Here is a 15,899-nt window from a genome sequence, read left to right on the forward strand (position 1 = left end):
AGCTTCACTGATGCTTGTTATTTTCTGTGTGCCTGCCTGTGCGCTCAGCCACTTTAGTCATGTCCAACTGAAGAGCCCAAACGTGTCTCTTGCACTGCAGGAGGATTCTTTAACGCTGACCCACCAGGGAAGCCCAGTTATTTTCTACAGTAAGTGTAAAGTGGTAACTTGTGATTTTGATTCGCATTTCCCTAGTGATTAATTGGAGAAGGCAGTGGCACCCCACTGCAGCACTCTTGCCTGGAAAATCCCATGGACAGAGGAGCCTGGTAGGCTGCAGTCCATGGGGTCGCTAGGAGTTGGACACGACTGAGTGACTTCACTTTCACTTTTCACTTTCACGCATTGGAGAAGGCAATGGCAACCCACTCCAGTGTTCTTGCCTGGAGAATCCCAGGGACAGGGGAGCCTGGTGGGCTGCCGTCTCCGGGGCTGCACAGAGTCGGACACGACGGAAGCGACTTAGCAGCAGTGATTAATTATATTGAGCATATTTTCAAGTGTCTGTTGGTAATTTATCTTCTTTGAAGAAATGTCTATTCAAGCCATTTGGTCATTTTTAAAATTTGGTTATCCTTTTGTTGTTGACCTGTAAGAGTTTTTGGTATATTCTGGACAGTAAACAGTTCCTAGATATATGATTAAAAATATTTTCCTCCAAGTCTCTGGGTTGTCATTTTACTCTCTTTACAGTGTCCTTTGGTGCATAGAAGTTTTACATTTTGATAAATTTTAATTGCTTTTTTCTTTTGTTGTTATTTTTGGTGTCATATCTAAGAATCCAGTGTTGAATTTTAGGTTATGAAGATTTACTACTATTTTCTTCTAAGAGTTTTATAGTTTTAGCTCTTATGTTTAAGTTTTGATGATTTTTTAACTTAATTATGTATATGATGTAAGGTAAGTGTCGAGATTCATTCATGTGGGCCCATTGTATGTGGCCATCAGTTGTCACCACGCCATTTGTTGAAGATGATTAATTCCTCATTAATTGGTTTTGCCCATTTACCAAAAATCCATTGCCCAAAGATGTATGAGTTTATTTCTGAGCTCTTAGTTCTATTTCATTGATCTATATGCCTATCCTTATGCCAACACCACAAAACTTTGATTACTCTCAGAATTTGTACTAAGTTTTAAAATTGGGGAGTATATGTTCTCCAATTTTGTTCTTCTTTTTTCAAGATTACTTTGGCTATCTGGAGTCCCTTGAAATTTCAGATGGATTTTGGGATCAGCTTTTCCATTTCTGAAGAAAAGGCTCCTGAGAGTTTGGTAGAGATTGCACTAAGTCTGTAGATTGACTCAGGGAGTGCTCCCGTTAATAATATTACTAAGCCTTTCAACCCATGAACACAGGTCTTTAATTTCTTTGAGTGATGTTTTGTAGGACTCATTACTGTACCTCCCTACTTTAATTTACTCATAAGTGTTCAGTCCTTTTAGATAGTATTAGAACTGAAATTGTTTAATTTCCTTTTCAGATTGTTCATTGCTAGTGTTTAAAAATATAACAGATAATTATGTTGATCTTATTCCATAGCTTTGTTGAATTCATTTATTGGCTCCTATATATATATATATTTTTTTTTTTTGGTGTGTGGATTCTTCAAGATTTTCTCTATATAAAATCATGTCTTTCGGAAATAGAGATAATTTTATTTCTTTCTTTCCAAGTTGGGTGTCCTTTATTGCTTTTTTCTTTCTTTATTGGCCTGCCTAGAATTTATGGACAATGTTAAATAGAAGTGGCAAAAGTTGGCATTCTTATCTTGTTCCAGGAAAACCATCAGTCTTTCACTTCTTTATTCACTTCTTTATTCACTTCTTTATTCACTCTTTATTCACTCTTTATTCACTTCTTTATTGTTGTTGATCTCTTAAAAGAATCAGCTTCTGGTTTTGTTGATTTTCCTTATCGTTTTTCTAATCTCTATTTCATTTATTGAAATAGACTTTATTCACTTCTTTATTCTTTCACTTCTTTCAGTCTTTATTCACTTCTTTTTGAGTTTATTACTTGTGTATTTTTTTTAAATAAATACTTTTTACCATGTTGAAGCAGTTTCCTTTATTCCTAGTTTATTGAGTGTTTTTTTTTTTAATCATAAAAGGATGTTGAATTTTGTCAGTTTTCTTTCCATATCAATTGAGGTGATCATGTAGCATTTTCCTCCTTTGTATTAACGTGCTTTGTTATATTGATTGATTTTTGTATGCTGACTACACTTGCATTCCTGAGATGAATCCCACCTGGTCACAGAGGATAACCATTTCAGTATGCCGCTGCATTTGATCTGATAATGATTTGTTGAGGAGTTTTGCATTTGTATGCATGAGGGCTGTAGGGTTTTTTGGATGGCTTTGATGTCTTTGTCTGGCTTTAGTATTAAGGTAATGCTGGCTTCATAGAAAAAGTTAGGAACCATTCTTTTCTCTTAAATTTTTGAGAAGATTTTGATTAAGATTGGTGGCGATTCTTCTTTACATGATTGGTTGAATTCACCAGTGAAGCTATTTGGTCCTGGGGTTTGTTATTGTGGAGTTTTTATTATTGATTCAATCTCTGTGCTGGTTATAAGTTGATAAACTTATGATTCTGTTTCTTCTTGAGTTAGTTTTTGTACTTTGTGTGTTTCTAAGAACTTGTCCATTTTATCTAAGTTATTTGATTTATTGGCAAATTATTTTTCTTAATATTCTCTTATAATTCTTCCTGTGAAGTTTGTAGTATGTCCCCATTTTCATTTCAGATTCTAGTAATTTTAGTGTCTGCACCACCTCCACCACCTTCCACCGCTGGTCTAGCTATAGGCTTGTCAGTGTTGTTGATCTCTTAAAAGAATCAGCTTCTGGTTTTGTTGATTTTCCTTATCGTTTTTCTAATCTCTATTTCATTTATTGACACTTTAATTTTTTTTTTTTTTTTTTACACTTTAATTTTTACTTCCTCTTTTTAAAGTTTTGGATTTAGTTGCCCTTCCTTTTTTTTTTTTTTCATTTCCTAAAGATGTAAGGTTAGGTTATTGATTTGAGATCTTATTAAAAAAATTTTTTTTTCTTTTGGGCCATGCTGTGTGGCTTGTGGGATCTTAGTTCCCCAACCAGGGATAGAACCCAGGCCCTCAGCTGTGAAAGTGTAGAATCATAACCACTGGACAGCCAGAGATTTCTGGAGATCTTATTTTTTTAAAGGTTAAATGGTTTATGCAATCTGAAGAGAAATCAGAGTATTGAGATCTTATTTTTTAACAAAGACATTTAAAGCTATAAATTTCCCTTTGAACGCTACTTTCACCACATTCTGTAGATTTTATGTTTTCATATTTATGTCAAAAAATTTGTTAAAATCTCTGTGATTTTTTCTTTGACTCATCAATTGTTTAAAAGAGTATGTTCTTAAATTTCTGAATTTTTGTGAATTTCCCAGGTTTCCTTCTCTATTGATTTATCTTCTAGTTTGCTGATTATTTCCTCTGCTCAAATCTATCATTGAGCCCATCAGGTAATTTTTTTCATCTAAATCACTGTAATTTTCAACATCAGACTTTCTGTTTGGTTCCCTTTTGTACTTTCTATCTATTATCTCTTATTTTTTAGACATTGTTCTCCTGCTTTCTTTTATTTCCTCGTGCATGGTTTCCTTTAGTTCTTTGAACATATTTAAGACAGTTTATTTGATCTAAAGTCTTTGTCTAGTAAATCCAATGTTTGACCTTCCTCAGGAATGATTTCTAATTCTTTTCTTTCTTTTTTGCAAATGAGCCATATTCTCTTGTTTCTTTATATGTCACTAATTTTTTTTTCCCAGAAAATGGACACTTTGCATATCATAATATGGTACTAGAAATCAGGTTTTTACCTCTGTGAGTTCTCTTACTGCTTAGTATGGGATGTTGTTTGTTTAGTGATTCTTCTGAACCACTTTCTAAAAGACCATGGTCTTTGTCATGTTTGACCGTTGAAGTCGCCTCTTGTTTGTTAATCAAGAAACTAATCATTTGACCGAGATTTCCTTAAAGGAAAAGAGTCAAAGAGGAAAAGAAAAGAAAATGCTCCTGGTCTTTCCTGATTGGTTCTGTCACTGATTGGGCCCCTTCTTCAATGCTAAGCCAGGTCTTTTACAGCTCCGACTTAGCCGTCATTCTCTGTGCGGAGCTTAAAGGTCAGTCAGGCTTCCCCGGTGGCTCAGATGGTAACCTGTAATGTGGGAGACCTGGGTTTGATCCCTGGATCGGGAAGATCCCCTGGAGAAGGAAACGGCAACCCACTCCAGTACTCTTGCCTGGAAAATTCCATGGACGGAGGAGTCTGGTAGGCTACAGCCCATGGGTTAGCGAAGAGTCGGACATGACTGAGCAACTTCACCTTAAACGTCAGTCAGAGGTGAAAACTTAGGGTCTTAGATATTTTGCAGGCGTGGGACACACACACGTCTCTCCTGATTCCCTATGCCATATGCAGATGGCACCCAAAGTCTTTATGCCCCCATGCACCTCTGCCCTGAACTTCCCCTATCCAGGCTACTCAGCCCATCCATTGCAGGCCCTGTCTGCTATCCCCTGCTGTGTGTGTGTGTGTGTATACATTAGTTGCTTAATCATGTGCGACTCTTTGCAACCCTATGGACTGCAGCCCTTCAGGCTCCTCTGTCTATGAGATTCTCTAGGCAAGAGTACTGGGGCAGGTTGCCTTTCCCTCCTCCAGGGGATTGCCTGAAGGGATCAAACCTGGGTCTCCTGCATTACAGGCAGATTCTTTACTGCTTAGCCACCAGGGAAGGCCCATCCCCTGCTCTAGGGACCTGAAAATAGAACATTCACCTTTAAATGCTTCTGACAAACACCACCTGGGAAGCTACCCTAGCCCTGAGAAAGTTCTAAGACTCATCTCGCAAGGATCCATCAGACGGGTCCAATCACACAACGACAGTTCCTAGAGACCAGGATCAGTGTTGCCTCTTTTGACACCAGCAAGCCCACACCAAGAATCTGGACCACCATCCTCATGCCTGCTGATAAGGTAGAGGTTGGGGGATAATAAGTAGGTAAATTAAAATGTCATGGTGGGTTTTTTGGATTGTAAGGAGATCAAACCAGTCAATCAGAAAGAAAATTAGTCCTGAACATTCATTGGAAGGACTGATGCTGAAGCTGAAGCTCAAAAACTTTGGCCACCTGATGCGAAGAGCTGACTCATTGGAAAAGACTCTGAGGCTGGGAAAGATTGAAGGTGGGAGGAGAAGGGGATGACAGAGGATGAGATGGTTGGATGGCATCACTGACTCAGTGGGCTTAAGTCTGAGCAAGATTCAGGAGTTGGTGAAGGACAGGGAAGCCTGGCATGCTGCAGTCCATGGGGTTGCAAAGAGTCGGACATGACTGAGAAATTGAACTGAATTGAACTGTGTTTTTTTTTAGAATGAAAATTGTGTTTCTTCTTTCCTTTTTTTTTTTTTTTTGTTTATCTGAAAAGGTTTATTGTGCACAGAGGGGAAGGGCTCAGTCCTTCTTGGCTGCCACTTTCCTCATGGAGGCCATGGCATCGCTCAGCTCCTCTCTCTTCCTCTTGGCACTTTTGTGTGTCCTCACCCTTTTTTTTCCCCTTTATTTTTTTAAAAAATTATTTATTTTAATTGGAGGCTAATTATATTCTTTTTTAATTTATTTTTTATTGAAGGATAATTGCTTTACAGAATTTTGTTGTTTTCTGTCAAACCTCAGCATGAATCAGCCATAGGTATATGTATATCCCCTCCCTTTTGAAACTCCCATCTCCCACCCCATCCCAGCCCTCTAGGCTGATACAGAGCCCCTCTTTGAGTTTCCTGAGCCATACAGCAAATTCCTGTTGGCTATCTATTTTACATACGATAATGTAAGTTTCCATGTGACTCTTTCCATACATCTCACCCCCTCCTCCCATCTCCCCATGTCCATAAGTCTGTTCTCTATGTCTGTTTCTCCATTGCTGCCCTGTAAATACTTCAATACCATTTTTCTAGATTCCGTATATATGGGTTAGAATACAGTATTTATCCTTCTCTTTCTGACTCACTTCACTCTGTTTAATAGATTCTAGGTTTATCCACCTCATTAAAACTGATTCAAATGCGTTCCTTTTTACGGCTGAGTAATATTCCATCGTGTATACGTACCACAACTTCTTTATCCATTCATCTGTCATTGGACATCTAGGTTGCTTCCATGTTCTAGCTATTGTAAATAGTGCTGCAATGAACAATTTTCAATTTTTGTTTCCTCAGGGTATATGCCTAGGAGTGGGATTGCTGCGTCATATGGTGGTTTTATTCCTAGTCCTTTAAGGAATCTCCATACCATCTTCCTTGGTGGCTGTATCAATTTACATTCCCACCAATAATGCAGGAGTGTTCCCTTTTCTCCACACCCTCTCCAGCATTTATTGTTTGTAGACTTTTTGATGATGGCCATTCTGACTGGTGTGAGGTGATATCTCATTGTAGTTTTGATTTGCATTTCTCTAATAACGAGCAATGCTGAGCATCTTTCATGTGTTTGTTAGTCATCTGTATGTCTTCTTTGGAGAAATGTCCGTTTAGGTTGTTTTCCCACTGTTTGATTGGGTTGTTTGTTTTTCTGGTATTGAGTTGTAAGAGTTGCTTGTTTATTTTGGAAATTAATCCTTTGTCAGTTTCATTTGCTATTATTTTCTCCCATTCTTAGGGCTTTCTTTTCACCTTGCTTATAGTTTCCTTTACTGTGAAAAAGCTTTTAAGTTTAATCAGGTCCCACTTGCTTACTTATGTTTTTATTTCCATTACTCTAGGAGATGGGTCATAGAGGATCTTGCTTTGATTTATGTAATTGAGTGTTTTGCCTATGTTTTCCTCTAAGAGGTTTATAGCTTCCAGTCTTACATTTAGGTCTTTAATCCATTTTGAGTTTATCTTTGTGTATGGTGTTATGAGGTGTTCTAATTTCATTTTTTTACATGTAGCTGTCCAGTTTTCCCAGCACCATTTGTTGAAGAGGCTGTCATTGTCCAATTGTATATTCTTGCCTTCTTTGTAAAAAATAAGGTATCCATAGGTTTTTGGACTTTCTATCTTGTTCCATTGGTCTATATTTCTGTTTTTGTGCCAGTACCATACTGTCTTGATGACCATAACTTTGTAGTATAATCTGAAGACAGGAAGGTTGATTCCTCCAGCTCCGTTCTTCTTTCTCAAGACTGGTTTGGCTATTTGTGGTCTTTTGTGTTTCCATATGAGTTGTGAAATTTTTCTAGTTCTGTGTAAAATGCCATTGGTAATTTGATAAGGATCACATTAAATCTGTAGATTGAGTTTGGTAGTATAGTCATTTTCACAATATTGATTCTTCCTACCTAGGAACATGAAATATCTCTCTCTCTGTTTGTGTCATCTTTGATTTCTTTCATTCAGTTCAGTTCAGTTCAGTCACTCAGTCGTGTCTGACTCCTTGCGACCCCATGAATCGCAGCATGCCAGGCCTCGCTGTTCATCACCATCTCCCGGAGTTCCCTCAGACTCACATCCATCGAGTCCATGATGCCATCCAGCCATCTCATCCTCGGTTGTCCCTTTCTCCTACTGCCCCCAATCCCTCCCAGCATCAGAGTCTTTTCCAATGAGTCAGCTCTTCCCACGAAGTGGACAAAGTACTGGAGTTTCAGCTTCAGCATCATTCCCTCCAAAGAAATCCCAGGGTTGATCTCCTTCAGAATGGACTGGTTGGATCTCCTTGAAGTCCAAGGGACTTTCAAGAGTCTTCTCCAACACCACAGTTCAAAAGCATCAATTCTTCGGTGCTCAGCCTTCTTCACAGTCCAACTCTCACATCCATACATGACCACAGGAAAAACCATAGCCTTGACTAGACGGACCTTAGTCGGCAAAGTAATGTCTCTGCTTTTGAAAATGCTGTCTAGGTTGGTCATAACTTTTCTTCCAAGGAGTAAGTGTCGTTTAATTTCATGGCTGCAGTCACCATCTGCAGTGATTTTGGAGCCCCCAAAAATAAAGTCTGACACTGTTCCCACTGTTTCCCCGTCTATTTCCCATGAAGTGATGGGACCGGATGCCATGATCTTCGTTTTCTGAATGTTGAGCTTTAAGCCAACGTTTTCAGTCTCCACTTTCACTTTCATCAAGAGGCTTTTTAGTTCCTCTTCACTTTCTGCCATAAGGGTGGTGTCATCTGCATATCTGAGGTTATTGATATTTCTTCCGGCAATCTTGATTCCAGCTTGTGATATGTTGTTCATAATAGTCTCTTATAATCCTTTGTATTTCTGCATTGTCTGTTGTAACCTCTCCTTTTTCATTTCTAATTTTGTTGATTTGATTATTCTCTCTTTTTTTCTTGATGAGTCTGGCTAAAGGTTTGTCAGTTTTGTTTATCTTCTCAAAGAACCAGCTTTTGGTTTTATTAATCTTTACTATTGTTTCTTTCATTTCTTTTTCATGTATTTCTGCTCAGATCTTTATGAGCTTTTTCCTTCTACGTTTTTTTGTTCTTCTTTTTCCAGTTGTTATAGGTGTAAAATTAGGTTGTCTATTCAATGTTTTCGTTGTTTTTTGGAGGTAGGACTATATCACTATAAACTTCCCTCTTAAAACTACTTTTGCTGCATCCCATAGAGTTTGAGTTGTTGTGGTCTCATTGTCATTTGTTTCTAGAAATTTTTTAATTTTCCTTTTGATTTCTTCAGTAACCTGTTGGTTATTTAGAAACGCATTGTTTAATCTCCATGTGTTTGTGTTTCTTACACTTTTTTTCTTGTAATTGATACGTAGCTTCAGCATTGTGGTTGGAGAAAGATGCTTTGTACGATTTCAATTTTTAAAAATTTACTGAGGTCTGATTTGTAACCTAAGATGTGGTCTATCCTTGAGAATGTTCCATGTGCACTTGAGAAGAAGGTGTATTCTTCTGCATTTGGATGGAATGTCCTGAAGATATCAATGATATCCGTCTCATCTAAAGTATCATTTAAGGTTTGTGTTTCCTTATTGATTTTCTGTTTTGATGATCTGTCTGTTGGTGTGAGTGGGTTGTGTTACTGTCAGTTTCTCCTTTTATGTCTGTTAGTGTTTGTTTCATGTATTGAGGTGCTCCTACGTTGGGTGCATAGATATTTACAATTGTTACAATCCTCTTGGATTGATCCCTTGGTCGTTATATAGTGTCCTTCCTTATATCTTGTAATCTTCTCTATTTTAAGGTGTATTTTGTCTGATACGAGAATTGCTACTTCAGCTTTCTTTTGCTTCCCATTTGCATGGAATATATTTTTCCATCCTCTCACTTTCAGTCTATATGTGTCTTTGGGTCTGAAGTGGGTTTCTTGTAGATAGCATGTATATGGGTCTTTTTTTTTTTTTTTCCTATCCATTCAGCTAGTCTGTGTCTTTTGGTTGGAGCCTTTAATCCATTTACTTTTAAAGTAATTAGTGATATATATGTTCCTATTGCCATTTTATTAATTGTTTGGGGTCGATTTTGTAGATCTTTTTTTTCTGTTGTATTTCTTGACTATATAAGTCCCTTTAACATTTGTTGAGCGACTGAACTGAACTGAACTGAACATTTGTTGTAAAGCTGGTTTGGTGGTGCTGAATTCTCTGAACTTTTGCTTGCCTGAAAACTTTTTATTTCTCCATCAATTTTGAATGAGATACTTGCTGGGTACGGTAATCTTGGTTGTAGACTTTTCCCTTACAGTACTTTAAATATACCCTCCCATTCCCTTCTGTCCTGCAGAGTTTCTGCTGAAAGATCAGCTGGAAAGTGCATTCGGCTTCCTTGTGTGTTACTTATTGCTCCTCCCTTGCCGCTTTCAGTGTTCTTTCTTTGTGTTTAGTCTTTGTTAGTTTGATTAGTATGTGTCTTGGCATGTTTCTCCTTGGATTTATCCTGTATGGGACTCTTCATGCTCCTTGGACTTGAGTGACTATTTCCTTTTCCATGTCAGGGAAATTTTCAACTATAATCCCTTCAAAAGTTTTCTCATACCCTTTCTTTTTCTCTTCTTCTTCTGGGACCCCTATAATTTGAATGTTTGCATTTGATATGGTCCCAGAGGTCTCTGAGACTCTCCTTAGCTCTTTTCATTCCTTTTATTCTGCTCTTCAGAAGTTATTTCCACAATTTTATCTTCCAGCTCACTGATTTGATCTTCTGCTTCAAATATTCTGCTGTTGATTCCTCCTAGAGTATTTTTAATTTCAGTAGTTGTGTTGTTTGTCTCTGTATGTTTATTCTTTAATTCTTCTAGGTCTTTATTAATTGATTCTTGCATTTTCTCCATTTTGTTTTCAAGGTTTTCGATGATCTTTACTATCATTGTTCTGAATTCTTTTTCAGGCAGTTTGCCTATTTCCTCTTCATTTATTTGTACTTTCGTGTTTCTAGTGTGCTTCGTTTGTGCTGTATTTGTATTTCTCTGCCTTTTCATTATTTTTTAAAAAAGTTATTGTGTTTGAAGCCTCCTTTTCCCAGGCTTCAAGGAAAGTTGAATTCTTTCCTTGAAGAAGGTTGAATTCTTTCTTCCTTTTGGTTTCTTCCATCCTAAGGTTGGTCCAGTGGTTGGTGTGAGCTTCGTATAGGGTGAGATTTGTGCTGAGTTTTTGTTTCCTTTTTTTCCTCTGATGGCAAGGCTGACTGAGGTGGTAATCCTGTCTGCTGATGGTTGGGTTTGTATTTTTGTTTTGTTTGTTGTTTAGGTGAGACGTCCTGCACAGGGTGCTACTGGTGGTTGGGTGATGCTGGGTGTTGTATTCAAGTGGGTTCCTCTGTGTGAGTTCTCACTGTTTGATACTCCCTAGGGTTGGTTCTCTGTTAGTCTAGGGTCTTGGAGTCAGTGCTCCCACTCCAAAGGCTCAGGGCTTGATCTCTGGCCAGGAACAAAGATTCCACAAGTGGTTTGATATGGCATTAAATGAGATTAGAACAAATATCCAAAAATAAGAAACCAAAGATGAATCCCAGACAAATGGTAGTTACAAAATCAGGCAAATAATAATTAAAATAATGGAATATACACATGTACATATACACCCATGAGCAAAGTCAAAACAGTCCAACAAAAATAAAGTACAGTATATTGACCTGGCTAACAAAGGAAATAAAAAATATTTACCAATTGAGAACAAAACTAACAAGCACAAACTGGAAAACAAAACTAAAGGTGCCAAGTGGGGGAATAAAGCAATGAAAACAACACTTAACAAATATGTTGAGAGAAAGGAAAGAAAGGAAAGAAATAATAAATATGCAAAGTTAAATAGAGGTAGATAAAGAAGATTTGTATACATTAAAAAATTAACTGCAGAGGGGAAAGAACAGTAGGAAAGCAAACAAAGGAATAAATGTAGAAAAAATAATAGGTTTAAAAAGTTAAAAATTAAAATTAAAGAGAGAAAAAAAGAAAAGAAAAAAAAAAGAGGAAAACTCCACGGAACTGCAAAAGCCCAACATAGAGGCAGAGGTTTAAGACAACAATAAAAAATGTGACTGAGAAAAAAAAAGCTCAATAGCTTAATTGGATTTCTTAGTGCCAATAAAATCAACAACTACAATGGGGGTGGGGGGTTGAAAGGGAAATAAAAAAATAATACAAAAGAATCTACAGAGCAAATTAAAAAAATATTTTTCTTGAGTCGCTGCTATCACAGTCCTTTCCCTCGCTGGGAGTCACAGTCCACCTCACCTCCCTAGGATGCCCTCCAACACTGCTGATCTCTGGACCTGCTATGGGGGCAGCTCAGATTCTAATCTGGTCCTACTCCTGTGTGTTCTTGCCTCCAATGTCCACAGCTACCAGAACTAGTGCATTTACTTTTGTGGGAGCTCTCAGTGGCCTTTTATATATTCCATAGACACAGAGTCTGCTTAGTTGATCGTGTGGATTTAATCTGCATCTTGTACAGCTGGTGGGAAGGGTTTGAGTCTTCTTCCTTAGGCACACTGCCCCTGGTTTCAACTGTGGTTTTATTTCCACCTCTACACGTGGTTTGTCCACTGGGGTTTCCCCCTGAGGCTGCTCTGGAGGGCTTGGGTTTGCCCTTCTGAGGGCCAGGTGTGAAGGTGGTGCAGCTGCTTGGGTCACAAGGGTTCTGGCAGCACCGGGTACTCAGGAGGGTTGGTGGCTAGGGTAGCAGGAAATATGTGCTCTAGAAGGGAATGGCTGGAGAAGGCAAAGGCACCCCAGTCCAGTACTCTTGCCTGGAAAATCCCATGGATGGAGGAGCCTGGTGGGCTGCAGTCCTTGGGGTCGCTAAGAGTCGGACACGACTGAGCGACTTCACTTTCACTTTTCACTTTCATGCATTGGAGAAGGAAATGGCAACCTACTCCAGTGTTCTTGCCTGGAGAATCCCAGGGATGGGGGAGCCTGGTGGGCTGCCGTCTGTGGGGTTGCACAGAGTCAGACATGACTGAAGCGACCTAGCAGCAGCAGCAGCCGCAGCAGCAGCCGCAGCAGCAGAAGCGTATGGCAACCAGTAGTGGCCAATATGCTCCAGTATTCTTGCCTGGAGAACCCCCTCTCTGATAGAGAAGCCTGGCAGGCCATAGTCTACAGGGTTGTGAAGAGTCAGACACTACTGAAGCAACCCTGCACGCATAGACACAAGACTTTTTCTGCCTGTGGCAGCTCCGCCCCAATGAGAGTTGAATGTGGAGGTGATGCAGCTGCTTGGCTTGTGGGGACCCTGGCAGTGCCAAGGGTGCAGGGAGATGGACTGCCTCGGCTGCAGGAGTTACGGTTCTATCACAGTCTTTTTCTGAGCCTCTTGTAGCTGGTGATCAGAAGGCCTCTTTGGCCAGTCTTTCTCCATAGCTCAGCCCATTCAGGCACTTAGAGGGCTCCCTTGCCTAGGGTCCTGCTCTGTAGATAGTCGCATCAGTCACTGAAAGGAGCACCCTGGCTGGGGTCCTACTCTGTAGCTCAGTGCGTCCGGCGTTTGATGGGCCAGCCTCTCTCCTGTTTGGCTGCCAGTGCTGGTGTGTGGGGAGAGAGAGGCTTGGTGATGGCTCCCCTCCACGTGTGACTCAGCAGTATCACCTTGCTTCCACGGCTGCCTGGCTTTCCTCCACAGGCATTTCCCACCGCGATCTCCCTCATATCCCCTCGATCTGTCTCTCTGCAGTCAACAGCAGCCCTCGCCCTGGGATTGCTCCACAATCCCTAAACTCCAGCTCCGAGCCGGTGCACCTTCCAGGGGACCAGTGTTCCTGTTCAGGGTATGTATGGCTGCAGCAAGGACTGTCTGATTCTCATTCCATGTAGGCTGCCACAGATCAGCTGTTTCACTCTCAGCCTTAAATGTTTCTCCTCTGACTCAGACAGTGGCACCAATGTGGGGATCAGACCCCTGCTTCAGTTCCCCCACCTGCCGAGGGCAGGTCCAGTCCTGCTAACACTCCTGTTTTTCTCCCCAATTCCTTCATCCTACTAAGTTTTGCATGGTTCTGTATACTCTTTTCCACTGGTCAGGTCCTCCTGTCCGCACTCAGCTGGTGTTCTGCGTGCGCTTGTGTGTCTGAAGGTATATTCCTCATGTACCCGTGGAGAGAGATGTCCTGCATGTCCACTTCCTTCTCCCCCCACCCTTTTCTTGATGAACTTGAGGGCCTGCTTGTCCTTGGAGACCTTGAGCAGCTCCATGACCTGCTGCTCATAAGATGCACACTTCCCAGATCATGTTCTGCACAAACATGGTGTGTTTGGTAAGGTGCCCGTGACGGCCGTTGTGCCTCAGCTTGCTCACGTACTTGGTCACCTTGCGGCTCTTGCTGAGGCCCATGGCCACGGGGTAGCTCAGAGCCACGGCTGCTGTTCTTCAAAGGCTGCCACTGTGGAAGGCGCACGTATTCCTTTTTTAATGTTCCCCTGGGGGCTGTAAAATTTTGTTCAAATTCAGAGTTCTGTAAAAGTCAATCCTGATAAGTTTTTGCCAGCTTTATAATTGTTTTCTGAAGTCTCTTACTTTTCCATTTTTAATGACATCATCAGATCTCTTGATTTTAATTCTACAGTATCTCTAAAATATGACTTCTCTCGCTCTTTTTAAAAAATATGTATTTATATTTTTTTATTTGGCTACATAAAAAATGTATTTTAAAATTTATATTTGTTCATCTGGCTACATCAGATCTCAGTTGCAGCAAGTAGAATCTTGGTTGCAGTTAGTGGTATCTTTCCCTGTGGTGCATGGATTCCCTGGTTGTGGCATCTGGGCTTCGTTGCCTCTGGCATGTGAGATCCTAGCTCCCTGGCTAGGGATTGAACCCATGGCCCGTGCATTGGAAGGCGGATTCTCAACCTCTGGACCACCAGAGAAGTACTGAAGATGGCTTTCTTCTACCAAAGCTCAGTAGGAATATCCCTCTCCTTCAGCTACAACTCCAGCTGTCTCTGGCTTCGCATAACCATCCCTCCCAAGGCCCTCAGGCCTGCAGTTACAATGGTCCCCACTATTACTAACCCTGATGTGCGACCCCATCCCAAGTTTGCTTCTCTTAAATGCACCTGCGCCTTGGAACATGAGCCCTTCACTAGACTCTCTTCGGTTGCCCCTGCTGCTTCAGGTCAAGTGCTCCGGCAGCATCTTGCCAACAACCTGGCTGGTTATCATGAGACTATACCTGGCTGAGGAGAGGGTGGCAATGTGTCCCGTGGCATCTCCTGTGAGCTTTTCTTGGGTCTTCTCCTCTCTTTTTTGCTTCTTCTCTTTCTCCTGCCTTGGATATAATTCTGCCAACCATCCTGGGTGCCGAGGACAAGGGCCACCCTCAGGAAGGCAATGTCATACCCTGGAAGGAACCTGCCTCCTGAGGGCCTCATGGGGAAGAAGTGATATCAATTGTGTGATTCTGGGTGAACTGCTTCATCTTTTTGAATCTTAGTTTCCTTATCTGCCAAGTGGGTCTTAGTATTAGCGGCCCCGCAGGCTTATAATGAAGACAAAATGAGAAAATTTACACAAAGTTTGAAGTGAAGTGAAGTCGCTTAGTCGTGTCCGACTCTTTGCGACCCCGTGGACTGTAATTTGCCAGGCCCTTCTGTCCATGGGATTTTCCAGGCAAGAATACTAGAGTGGGTTGCCATTTCCTTCTCCGGTGGATCTTCCCAACACAGGGATCGAACCCAGGTCTCCGGCATTGTAAGCAGATGCTTTTACCATCTGGGCCACCAGAGAAGTCTAATTTACACAAAGGCCTACACAAAAGAATGCAAGCAAACAAAAGGGGGTCCCATACATATTGTGGATTTGCCTTCAATGAAAACTCCAAGCCTTTATACTCCTTCAGGGAAGATGCACAACCTATCTTTACTTTCACCAAGGGAATAACACCTTAGATCTGCAGTTTGCAAAGCACCATAAAGTTCATTATATTTAATCCATGCAACACTTCGGGGAGGGAGGAGGCAGTTTGGCACGACTATTAAAAAAATTTTTTTTATTAGAAAAGGAAGAGCCATGGAGAAAGAGATGACCTGCAGAAAGATACTCACATAACTAGTTAACTAAAGAGGGACAGAATCAAGTCTAGAATTCTGTCACTTGACCTCCACATGACGGAAGAAGGCAATTGAACGTCCTGTTGGGAAATCTCGCTATGTTTATTACAAATTGCCCCGTGGTAAAACATCAGGTCTCTGATACCAGATTGTGTCAGGGGCCAGTCGTTCCCTGAGAGACCGTGGCGCCTCGTCAGGACGGCGGCGTTGGACACAGTTGAAGGACTTCTTGGGACAAGGGAACAATGGGTGAAGTCCACAAACAAATCTGAAGAATTTGAGAAAAAAACCCCTCAGAGTCTATGATGCTTGGTATTAAGACAACCTTGTGGCTGTCATCGTTTTTCTTTCTAGCAGGGAACTCAAGA

General features: G+C 40.7%; 1 pseudogene; it reads right to left on the reverse strand.

The window, feature by feature from the left end:
- Positions 1-5,501: 5,501 nt before the first annotated feature.
- Positions 5,502-14,853, reverse strand: LOC138423742 (large ribosomal subunit protein eL36-like; annotated as a pseudogene).
- Positions 14,854-15,899: the final 1,046 nt, after the last annotated feature.

The sequence above is a fragment of the Ovis canadensis genome, chromosome 18, assembly GCF_042477335.2.
Source record: "Ovis canadensis isolate MfBH-ARS-UI-01 breed Bighorn chromosome 18, ARS-UI_OviCan_v2, whole genome shotgun sequence".
Classification (NCBI taxonomy): Eukaryota; Metazoa; Chordata; class Mammalia; order Artiodactyla; family Bovidae; genus Ovis; species Ovis canadensis.